This window comes from Bombus vancouverensis, chromosome 4 (genome assembly GCF_051014615.1).
Source record: "Bombus vancouverensis nearcticus chromosome 4, iyBomVanc1_principal, whole genome shotgun sequence".
Taxonomy (NCBI): Eukaryota; Metazoa; Arthropoda; class Insecta; order Hymenoptera; family Apidae; genus Bombus; species Bombus vancouverensis.
The window spans coordinates 4,290,079-4,302,749 of NC_134914.1; positions in this window are offsets into that span (position 1 = coordinate 4,290,079).

Below are 12,671 nucleotides of genomic sequence, written 5' to 3' on the forward strand. Positions count from 1 at the left end.
ATATGGTATAACGTTTTAACGTATTGCGTTATATGGAATAACGTTATAACGTATTACGTTATATGGAATAACGTTATAACGTATTACGTAATATGGTATAACGTTATAACGTATTACGTTATATGGCATAACGTTATAACGTATTACGTTATGTGGTATAACGTTATAACGTGTTACGTTATATGGTATTACGTCATGACGTATTACGTTATGTGGTATAACGTTATAACGTATTACGTTATATGGTAATACGTCACAACGTATTACGTTATATGGAATAACGTCATAACGTATTACGTTATATGGTACAACGTTATCACGTATTACGGTATATGGTATAACGTTATAACGTATTGCGTTATATGGTATAACGTTATAACGTATTGCGTTATATGGTATAACGTCATAACGTATTACGTTATATGGTATAACGTCATAACGTACTACGTTATATGGTATAACGTCATAACGTATTACGCTATATGGCATAACGTCACAACGTATTACGCTATATGGTATAACATTATAACGTATTACGTTATATGGAATAACGTTATCACGTATTACGGTATATGGTATAACGTTATAACGTATTACGTTATATGGTATAACGGTATAACGTATTGCGTTATATGGTATAACGTCTTAACGTATTACGCTATATGGCATAACGTCACAACGTATTACGCTATATGGTACAACGTCATAACGTATTACGCTATATGGTACAACGTCATAACGTATTACGTTATATGGTATAACATTATAACGTATTACGTTATATGGAATAACGTTATCGCGTATAACGGTATATGGTATAACGTTATAACGTATTACGTTATATGGTATAACGTTATAACGTATTGCGTTATATGGTATAACGTTATAACGTATTACGTTATATGGTATTACGTTATAACGCATTACGTTGTACGGTATAACGTCATATGGTATAACGTTATCACGTATTACGGTATATGGTATAACGTTATAACGTATTACGTTATATGGTATAACGTTATAACGTATTACGTTATATGGTATAACGTTATAACGTATTACGTTATATGGTATTAAGTTATAACGTATTACGTTATATGGAATAACGCCATAACGCATTACACTATATGGTATAACGCTATAACGTATTACGTTATATGGTATTACGTTATAACGCATTACGTTGTATGATATAACGTCATATGGTATAACGTTATCACGTATTACGGTATATGGTATAACGTTTTAACGTATTACGTTATATGGAATAACGTTATAACGTGTTACGTTATATGGTATTACGTCATGACGTATTACGTTATGTGGTAAAACGTTATAATGTATTACGTTATATGGCTTAACGTTATAACGTTTTACGTTATGTGGTATAACGTTATAACGTGTTACGTTATATGGTATTACGTCATGACGTATTACGTTATGTGGTATAACGTTATAACGTATTACGTTATATGGTAATACGTCACAACGTATTACGTTATATGGAATAACGTTATAACGTATTACGTTATATGGTATAACGTTATCACGTATTACGGTATATGGTATAACGTTATAACGTATTGCGTTATATGGTATAACGTTATAACGTATTGCGTTATATGGTATAACGTCATAACGTATTACGTTATATGGTATAACGTCATAACGTACTACGTTATATGGTATAACGTCATAACGTATTACGCTATATGGCATAACGTCACAACGTATTACGCTATATGGTATAACATTATAACGTATTACGTTATATGGAATAACGTTATCACGTATTACGGTATATGGTATAACGTTATAACGTATTACGTTATATGGTATAACGGTATAACGTATTGCGTTATATGGTATAACGTCATAACGTATTACGCTATATGGCATAACGTCACAACGTATTACGCTATATGGTACAACGTCATAACGTATTACGTTATATGGTATAACATTATAACGTATTACGTTATATGGAATAACGTTATCACGTATTACGGTATATGGTATAACGTTATAACGTATTACGTTATATGGTATAACGTTATAACGTATTGCGTTATATGGTATAACGTTATAACGTATTACGTTATATGGTATTACGTTATAACGCATTACGTTGTATGGTATAACGTCATATGGTATAACGTTATCACGTATTACGGTATATGGTATAACGTTATAACGTATTACGTTATATGGTATAACGTTATAACGTATTACGTTATATGGTATAACGTTATAACGTATTACGTTATATGGTATTAAGTTATAACGCATTACGTTGTATGGTATAACGTTATATGGTATAACGTTATCACGTATTACGGTATATGGTATAACGTTATAACGTATTACGTTATATGGTATAACGTTATAACGTATTACGCTATATGGTATAACGTTATAACGTATTGCGTTATATGGTATAACGTTATAACGTATTGCGTTATATGGTATAACGTCATAACGTATTACGCTATATGGCATAACGTCACAACGTATTACGCTATATGGTACAACGTCATAACGTATTATGTTATATGGTATAACATTATAACGTAATACGTTATATGGAATAACGTTATAACGTACGACGTTAAATGGTATAACGTTATAACGTATTGCGTTATATGGTATAACGTCATAACGTATTACGTTATATGCTATAACGTTATAACGTATTACGTTATATGGTATAACGTTATAACGTATTACGCTATATGGTATAACGTTATAACGTATTACGTTATATGGAATAACGTTATAACGTATTACGTAATATGGTATAACGTTGTAACGTATTACGTTATATGGCATAACGTTATAACGTATTACGTTATATGGTATAACGTCATAACGTACTACGTTATATGGTATAACGTCATAACGTGTTACGTTATATGGTATAACATTATAACGTATTACGTTATATGGAATAACGTTATAACGTATGACGTTATATGGTATAACGTTATAACGTATTACGTTATATGGTATAACGTCATAACGTATTACGCTATATGGTATAACGTCATAACGTATTACGCTATATGGTATAACGTTATAACGTATTACGTTATATGGAATAACGTTATAACGTATTACGTAATATGGTATAACGTTGTAACGTATTACGTTATATGGCATAACGTTATAACGTATTACGTTATATGGTATAACGTCATAACGTACTACGTTATATGGTATAACGTCATAACGTATTACGCTATATGGTATAACATTATAACGTATTACGTTATATGGAATAACGTTATAACGTATGACGTTATATGGTATAACGTTATAACGTATTACGTTATATGGTATAACGTTATAACGCATTACGCTATATGGTACAACGTTATAACGTATTACGTTATATGGTATTACGTTATAACGCATTACGTTGTATGGTATAACGTCATATGGTATAACGTTATCACGTATTACGGTATATGGTATAACGTTATAACGTATTACGTTATATGGTATAACGTTATAACGTATTGCGTTATATGGTATAACGTTATAACGTATTGCGTTATATGGTATAACGTCATAACGCATTACGTTATATGGTATAACGTCATAACGTATTACGTTATATGGTATAACATTATAACGTATTCCGTTATATGGTGTAACGTTATAACGTATTACGTTATATGGTATTACGTTATAACGCATTACGTTGTATGGTATAACGTCATATCGCATTACGTTATATGGTATAACGTTATAACGTATTACGTTATATGGTATAACGTCATAACGTATTACGCTATATGGCATAACGTCATAACGTATTACGCTATATGGTATAACGTTATAACGTATTACGTTATATGGAATAACGTTATAACGTATTACGTAATATGGTATAACGTTGTAACGTATTACGTTATATGGCATAACGTTATAACGTATTACGTTATATGGCATAACGTCATAACGTACTACGTTATATGGTATAACGTCATAACGTATTACGTTATATGGTATAACATTATAACGTATTACGTTGTATGGAATAACGTTATAACGTATGACGTTATATGGTATAACGTTATAACGTATTACGTTATATGGTATAACGTTATAACGCATTACGCTATATGGTATAACGTTATAACGTATTACGTTATATGGTATTACGTTATAACGCATTACGTTGTATGGTATAACGTCATATGTTATAACGTTATCACGAATTACGGTATATGGTATAACGTTATAACGTATCACGTTATATGGTATAACGTTATACCGTATTACGTTATATGGTATTACGTTAAATGGTATTACGTTATAACGTATTACGTTATATGGTATAACGTCATAACGTACTACGTTATATGGTATAACGTTTTAACGTATTGCGTTATATAGTATAACGTCATATCGCATTACGTTATATGGCATAACGTTATAACGTATTACGTTATATGGCATAACGTCATAACGTACTACGTTATATGGTATAACGTCATAACGTATTACGTTATATGGTATAACATTATAACGTATTACGTTGTATGGAATAACGTTATAACGTATGACGTTATATGGTATAACGTTATAACGTATTACGTTATATGGTATAACGTTATAACGCATTACGCTATATGGTATAACGTTATAACGTATTGCGTTATATGGTATAACGTTATATCGTATTGCGTTATATGGTATAACGTCATAACGCATTACGTTATATGGTATAACGTCATAACGTATTACGTTATATGGTATCACATTATAACGTATTCCGTTATATGGTGTAACGTTATAACGTATTACGTTATATGGTATTACGTTATAACGCATTACGATGTATGGTATAACGTCATATGGTATAACGTTATCACGTATTACGGTATATGGTATAACGTTTTAACGTATTACGTTATATGGTATAACGTTATAACCTATTGCGTTATATGGTATAACGTTATAACCTATTGCGTTATATGGTATAACGTTTTAACGTATTGCGTTATATAGTATAACGTCATATCGCATTACGTTATATGGTATAACGTCATAACGTATTACGTTATATGGAATAACGTTATAACGTATGACGTTATATGGTATAACGTTATAACGTATTACGTTATATGGTATAACGTTATAACGCATTACGCTATATGGTATTACGTTATAACGCATTACGTTGTATGGTATAGCGTCATAACGTATTACGTTATATGGAATAACGTTATAACGTATGACGTTATATGGTATAACGTTATAACGTATTACGTTATATGGTATAACGTTACAACGCATTACGCTATATGGTATAACGTTATAACGTATTACGTTATATGGTATTACGTTAAATGGTATTACGTTATAACGTATTACGTTATATGGTATAACGTCATAACGTACTACGTTATATGGTATAACGTTTTAACGTATTGCGTTATATAGTATAACGTCATATCGCATTACGTTATATGGTATAACGTCATAACGTATTACGTTATATGGAATAACGTTATAACGTATGACGTTATATGGTATAACGTTATACCGTATTACGTTATATGGTATTACGTTATAACGCATTACGTTGTATGGTATAACGTCATATGGTATAACGTTATCACGTATTACGGTATATGGTATAACGTTATAACGTATTACGTTATATGGTATAACGTTATAACGTATTGCGTTATATGGTATAACGTTATAACGTATTGCGTTATATGGTATAACGTCATAACGCATTACGTTATATGGTATAACGTTATCACGTATTACGGTATATGGTATAACGTTATAACGTATTGCGTTATATGGTATAACGTTATAACGTATTGCGTTATATGGTATAACGTTATAACGTATTGCGTTATATGGTATAACGTCATAACGCATTACGTTATATGGTATAACGTCATAACGTATTACGTTATATGGTATAACATTATAACGTATTCCGTTATATGGTGTAACGTTGTAACGTATTACGTTATATGGTATTACGTTATAACGCATTATGTTGTATGCTATAACGTCATATGGTATAACGTTATCACGTATTACGGTATATGGTATAACGTTATAACGTATTACGTTATATGGTATAACGTTATAACGTATTGCGTTATATGGTATAACGTCATAACGTATTACGTTATATGGTATAACGTCATAACGTACTACTTTATATGGTATAACGTCATAACGTATTACGTTATATGGTATAACATTATAACGTATTACGTTATATGGAATAACGTTATAACGTATGACGTTATGTGGTATAACGTCATAACGTATTACGTAATATGGTATAACGTTGTAACGTATTACGTTATATGGCATAACGTTATAACGTATTACGTTATATGGCATAACGTCATAACATACTACGTTATATGGTATAACGTCATAACGTATTACGTTATATGGTATAACATTATAACGTATTACGTTGTATGGAATAACGTTATAACGTATGACGTTATATGGTATAACGTTATAACGTATTACGTTATATGGTATAACGTTATAACGCATTACGCTATATGGTATAACGTTATAACGTATTACGTTATATGGTATTACGTTATAACGTATTACGTTATATGGTATTACGTTAAATGGTATTACGTTATAACGTATTACGTTATATGGTATAACGTCATAACGTACTACGTTATATGGTATAACGTTTTAACGTATTGCGTTATATAGTATAACGTCATATCGCATTACGTTATATGGTATAACGTCATAACGTATTACGTTATATGGTATAACATTATAACGTATTACGTTATATGGAATAACGTTATAACGTATGACGTTATGTGGTATAACGTTATAACGTATTACGTTATATGGTATAACGTTATAACGCATTACGCTATATGGTATAACGTTATAACGTATTACGTTATATGGTATTACGTTATAACGCATTACGTTGTATGGTATAACGTCATATGTTATAACGTTATCACGTATTACGGTATATGGTATAACGTTATAACGTGTTACGTTATATGGTATAACGTTATAACGTATTGCGTTATATGGTATAACGTTATAACGTATTGCGTTATATGGTATAACGTCATAACGCATTACGTTATATGGTATAACGTCATAACTAGTTACGTTATATGGTATAACATTATAACGTATTCCGTTATATGGTGTAACGTTATAACGCATTACGCTATATGGTATAACGTTATAACGTATTACGTTATATGGTATTACGTTATAACGCATTACGTTGTATGGTATAACGTCATATGGTATAACGTTATCACGTATTACGGTATATGGTATAACGTTATAACGTATTACGTTATATGGTATAACGTTATAACGTATTGCGTTATATGGTATAACGTCATAACTTATTACGTGATATGGTATAACGTCATAACGTACTACTTTATATGGTATAACGTCATAACGTATTACGTTATATGGTATAACATTATAACGTATTACGTTATATGGAATAACGTTATAACGTATGACGTTATGTGGTATAACGTTATAACGTATTACGTTATATGGTATAACGTCATAACGTACTACGTTATATGGTATAACGTTATAACGTATTACGCTATATGGTATAACGTTATAACGTATTACGTTATATGGTATTACGTTATAACGCATTACGTTATATGGAATAACGTTATAACGTATTACGTAATATGGTATAACGTTATAACGTATTACGTTATATGGTATAACGTCATAACGTACTACGTTATATGGTATAACGTTATAACGTATTACGTTATATGGAATAACGTTATAACGTATTACGTAATATGGTATAACGTTATAACGTATTACGTTGTATGGCATAACGAATAACGTGTTACGTTATATGGTATAACGTCATAACGTACTACGTTATATGGTATAACGTCATAACGTATAACGTCATATGGTATAACATTATGACGTATTACGTTATATGGAATAACGTTATAACGTATGACGTTATATGGTATAACGTTATAACGTATTACGTTATATGGTATTACGTTATAACGCATTACGTTATATGGTATAACGTCATAACGTACTACGTTATATGGTATAACGTTATAACGTATTACGTTGTATGGCATAACGTTATAACGTGTTACGTTATATGGTATAACGTCATAACGTATTACGGTATATGGTATAACGTTATAACGTGTTACGTTATATGGTATAACGTTATAACGTATTGCGTTATATGGTATAACGTTATAACGTATTGCGTTATATGGTATAACGTCATAACGCATTACGTTATATGGTATAACGTCATAACTAGTTACGTTATATGGTATAACATTATAACGCATTCCGTTATATGGTGTAACGTTATAACGCATTACGCTATATGGTATAACGTTATAACGTATTGCGTTATATGGTATAACGTTATAACGTATTGCGTTATATGGTATAACGTCATAACGCATTACGTTATATGGTATAACGTTATCACGTATTACGGTATATGGTATAACGTTATAACGTATTGCGTTATATGGTATAACGTTATAACGTATTGCGTTATATGGTATAACGTTATACCGTATTACGTTATATGGTATTACGTTATAACGCATTACGTTGTATGGTATAACGTCATATGGTATAACGTTATCACGTATTACGGTATATGGTATAACGTTATAACGTATTACGTTATATGGTATAACGTTATAACGTATTGCGTTATATGGTATAACGTTATAACGTATTGCGTTATATGGTATAACGTCATAACGCATTACGTTATATGGTATAACGTTATCACGTATTACGGTATATGGTATAACGTTATAACGTATTGCGTTATATGGTATAACGTTATAACGTATTGCGTTATATGGTATAACGTTATAACGTATTGCGTTATATGGTATAACGTCATAACGCATTACGTTATATGGTATAACGTCATAACGTATTACGTTATATGGTATAACATTATAACGTATTCCGTTATATGGTGTAACGTTGTAACGTATTACGTTATATGGTATTACGTTATAACGCATTACGTTGTATGGTATAACGTCATATGGTATAACGTTATCACGTATTACGGTATATGGTATAACGTTATAACGTATTACGTTATATGGTATAACGTTATAACGTATTGCGTTATATGGTATAACGTCATAACGTATTACGTTATATGGTATAACGTCATAACGTACTACTTTATATGGTATAACGTCATAACGTATTACGTTATATGGTATAACATTATAACGTATTACGTTATATGGAATAACGTTATAACGTATGACGTTATGTGGTATAACGTCATAACGTATTACGTAATATGGTATAACGTTGTAACGTATTACGTTATATGGCATAACGTTATAACGTATTACGTTATATGGCATAACGTCATAACGTACTACGTTATATGGTATAACGTCATAACGTATTACGTTATATGGTATAACATTATAACGTATTACGTTGTATGGAATAACGTTATAACGTATGACGTTATATGGTATAACGTTATAACGTATTACGTTATATGGTATAACGTTATAACGCATTACGCTATATGGTATAACGTTATAACGTATTACGTTATATGGTATTACGTTATAACGTATTACGTTATATGGTATTACGTTAAATGGTATTACGTTATAACGTATTACGTTATATGGTATAACGTCATAACGTACTACGTTATATGGTATAACGTTTTAACGTATTGCGTTATATAGTATAACGTCATATCGCATTACGTTATATGGTATAACGTCATAACGTATTACGTTATATGGTATAACATTATAACGTATTACGTTATATGGAATAACGTTATAACGTATTACGTAATATGGTATAACCTTATAACGTATTACGTTGTATGGCATAACGTTATAACGTGTTACGTTATATGGTATAACGTTATAACGTATTACGTTATATGGAATAACGTTATAACGTATTACGTAATATGGTATAACGTTATAACGTATTACGTTGTATGGCATAACGTTATAACGTGTTACGTTATATGGTATAACGTCATAACGTATTACGGTATATGGTATAACGTTATAACGTGTTACGTTATATGGTATAACGTTATAACGTATTGCGTTATATGGTATAACGTTATAACGTATTGCGTTATATGGTATAACGTCATAACGCATTACGTTATATGGTATAACGTCATAACTAGTTACGTTATATGGTATAACATTATAACGCATTCCGTTATATGGTGTAACGTTATAACGCATTACGCTATATGGTATAACGTTATAACGTATTGCGTTATATGGTATAACGTTATAACGTATTGCGTTATATGGTATAACGTCATAACGCATTACGTTATATGGTATAACGTTATCACGTATTACGGTATATGGTATAACGTCATAACGTATTACGTAATATGGTATAACGTTGTAACGTATTACGTTATATGGCATAACGTTATAACGTATTACGTTATATGGCATAACGTCATAACATACTACGTTATATGGTATAACGTCATAACGTATTACGTTATATGGTATAACATTATAACGTATTACGTTGTATGGAATAACGTTATAACGTATGACGTTATATGGTATAACGTTATAACGTATTACGTTATATGGTATAACGTTATAACGCATTACGCTATATGGTATAACGTTATAACGTATTACGTTATATGGTATTACGTTATAACGTATTACGTTATATGGTATTACGTTAAATGGTATTACGTTATAACGTATTACGTTATATGGTATAACGTCATAACGTACTACGTTATATGGTATAACGTTTTAACGTATTGCGTTATATAGTATAACGTCATATCGCATTACGTTATATGGTATAACGTCATAACGTATTACGTTATATGGTATAACATTATAACGTATTACGTTATATGGAATAACGTTATAACGTATGACGTTATGTGGTATAACGTTATAACGTATTACGTTATATGGTATAACGTTATAACGCATTACGCTATATGGTATAACGTTATAACGTATTACGTTATATGGTATTACGTTATAACGCATTACGTTGTATGGTATAACGTCATATGTTATAACGTTATCACGTATTACGGTATATGGTATAACGTTATAACGTGTTACGTTATATGGTATAACGTTATAACGTATTGCGTTATATGGTATAACGTTATAACGTATTGCGTTATATGGTATAACGTCATAACGCATTACGTTATATGGTATAACGTCATAACTAGTTACGTTATATGGTATAACATTATAACGTATTCCGTTATATGGTGTAACGTTATAACGCATTACGCTATATGGTATAACGTTATAACGTATTACGTTATATGGTATTACGTTATAACGCATTACGTTGTATGGTATAACGTCATATGGTATAACGTTATCACGTATTACGGTATATGGTATAACGTTATAACGTATTACGTTATATGGTATAACGTTATAACGTATTGCGTTATATGGTATAACGTCATAACGTATTACGTGATATGGTATAACGTCATAACGTACTACTTTATATGGTATAACGTCATAACGTATTACGTTATATGGTATAACATTATAACGTATTACGTTATATGGAATAACGTTATAACGTATGACGTTATGTGGTATAACGTTATAACGTATTACGTTATATGGTATAACGTCATAACGTACTACGTTATATGGTATAACGTTATAACGTATTACGCTATATGGTATAACGTTATAACGTATTACGTTATATGGTATTACGTTATAACGCATTACGTTATATGGAATAACGTTATAACGTATTACGTAATATGGTATAACGTTATAACGTATTACGTTATATGGTATAACGTCATAACGTACTACGTTATATGGTATAACGTTATAACGTATTACGTTATATGGAATAACGTTATAACGTATTACGTAATATGGTATAACGTTATAACGTATTACGTTGTATGGCATAACGAATAACGTGTTACGTTATATGGTATAACGTCATAACGTACTACGTTATATGGTATAACGTCATAACGTATAACGTCATATGGTATAACATTATAACGTATTACGTTATATGGAATAACGTTATAACGTATGACGTTATATGGTATAACGTTATAACGTATTACGTTATATGGTATTACGTTATAACGCATTACGTTATATGGTATAACGTCATAACGTACTACGTTATATGGTATAACGTTATAACGTATTACGTTATATGGAATAACGTTATAACGTATTACGTAATATGGTATAACCTTATAACGTATTACGTTGTATGGCATAACGTTATAACGTGTTACGTTATATGGTATAACGTTATAACGTATTACGTTATATGGAATAACGTTATAACGTATTACGTAATATGGTATAACGTTATAACGTATTACGTTGTATGGCATAACGTTATAACGTGTTACGTTATATGGTATAACGTCATAACGTATTACGGTATATGGTATAACGTTATAACGTGTTACGTTATATGGTATAACGTTATAACGTATTGCGTTATATGGTATAACGTTATAACGTATTGCGTTATATGGTATAACGTCATAACGCATTACGTTATATGGTATAACGTCATAACTAGTTACGTTATATGGTATAACA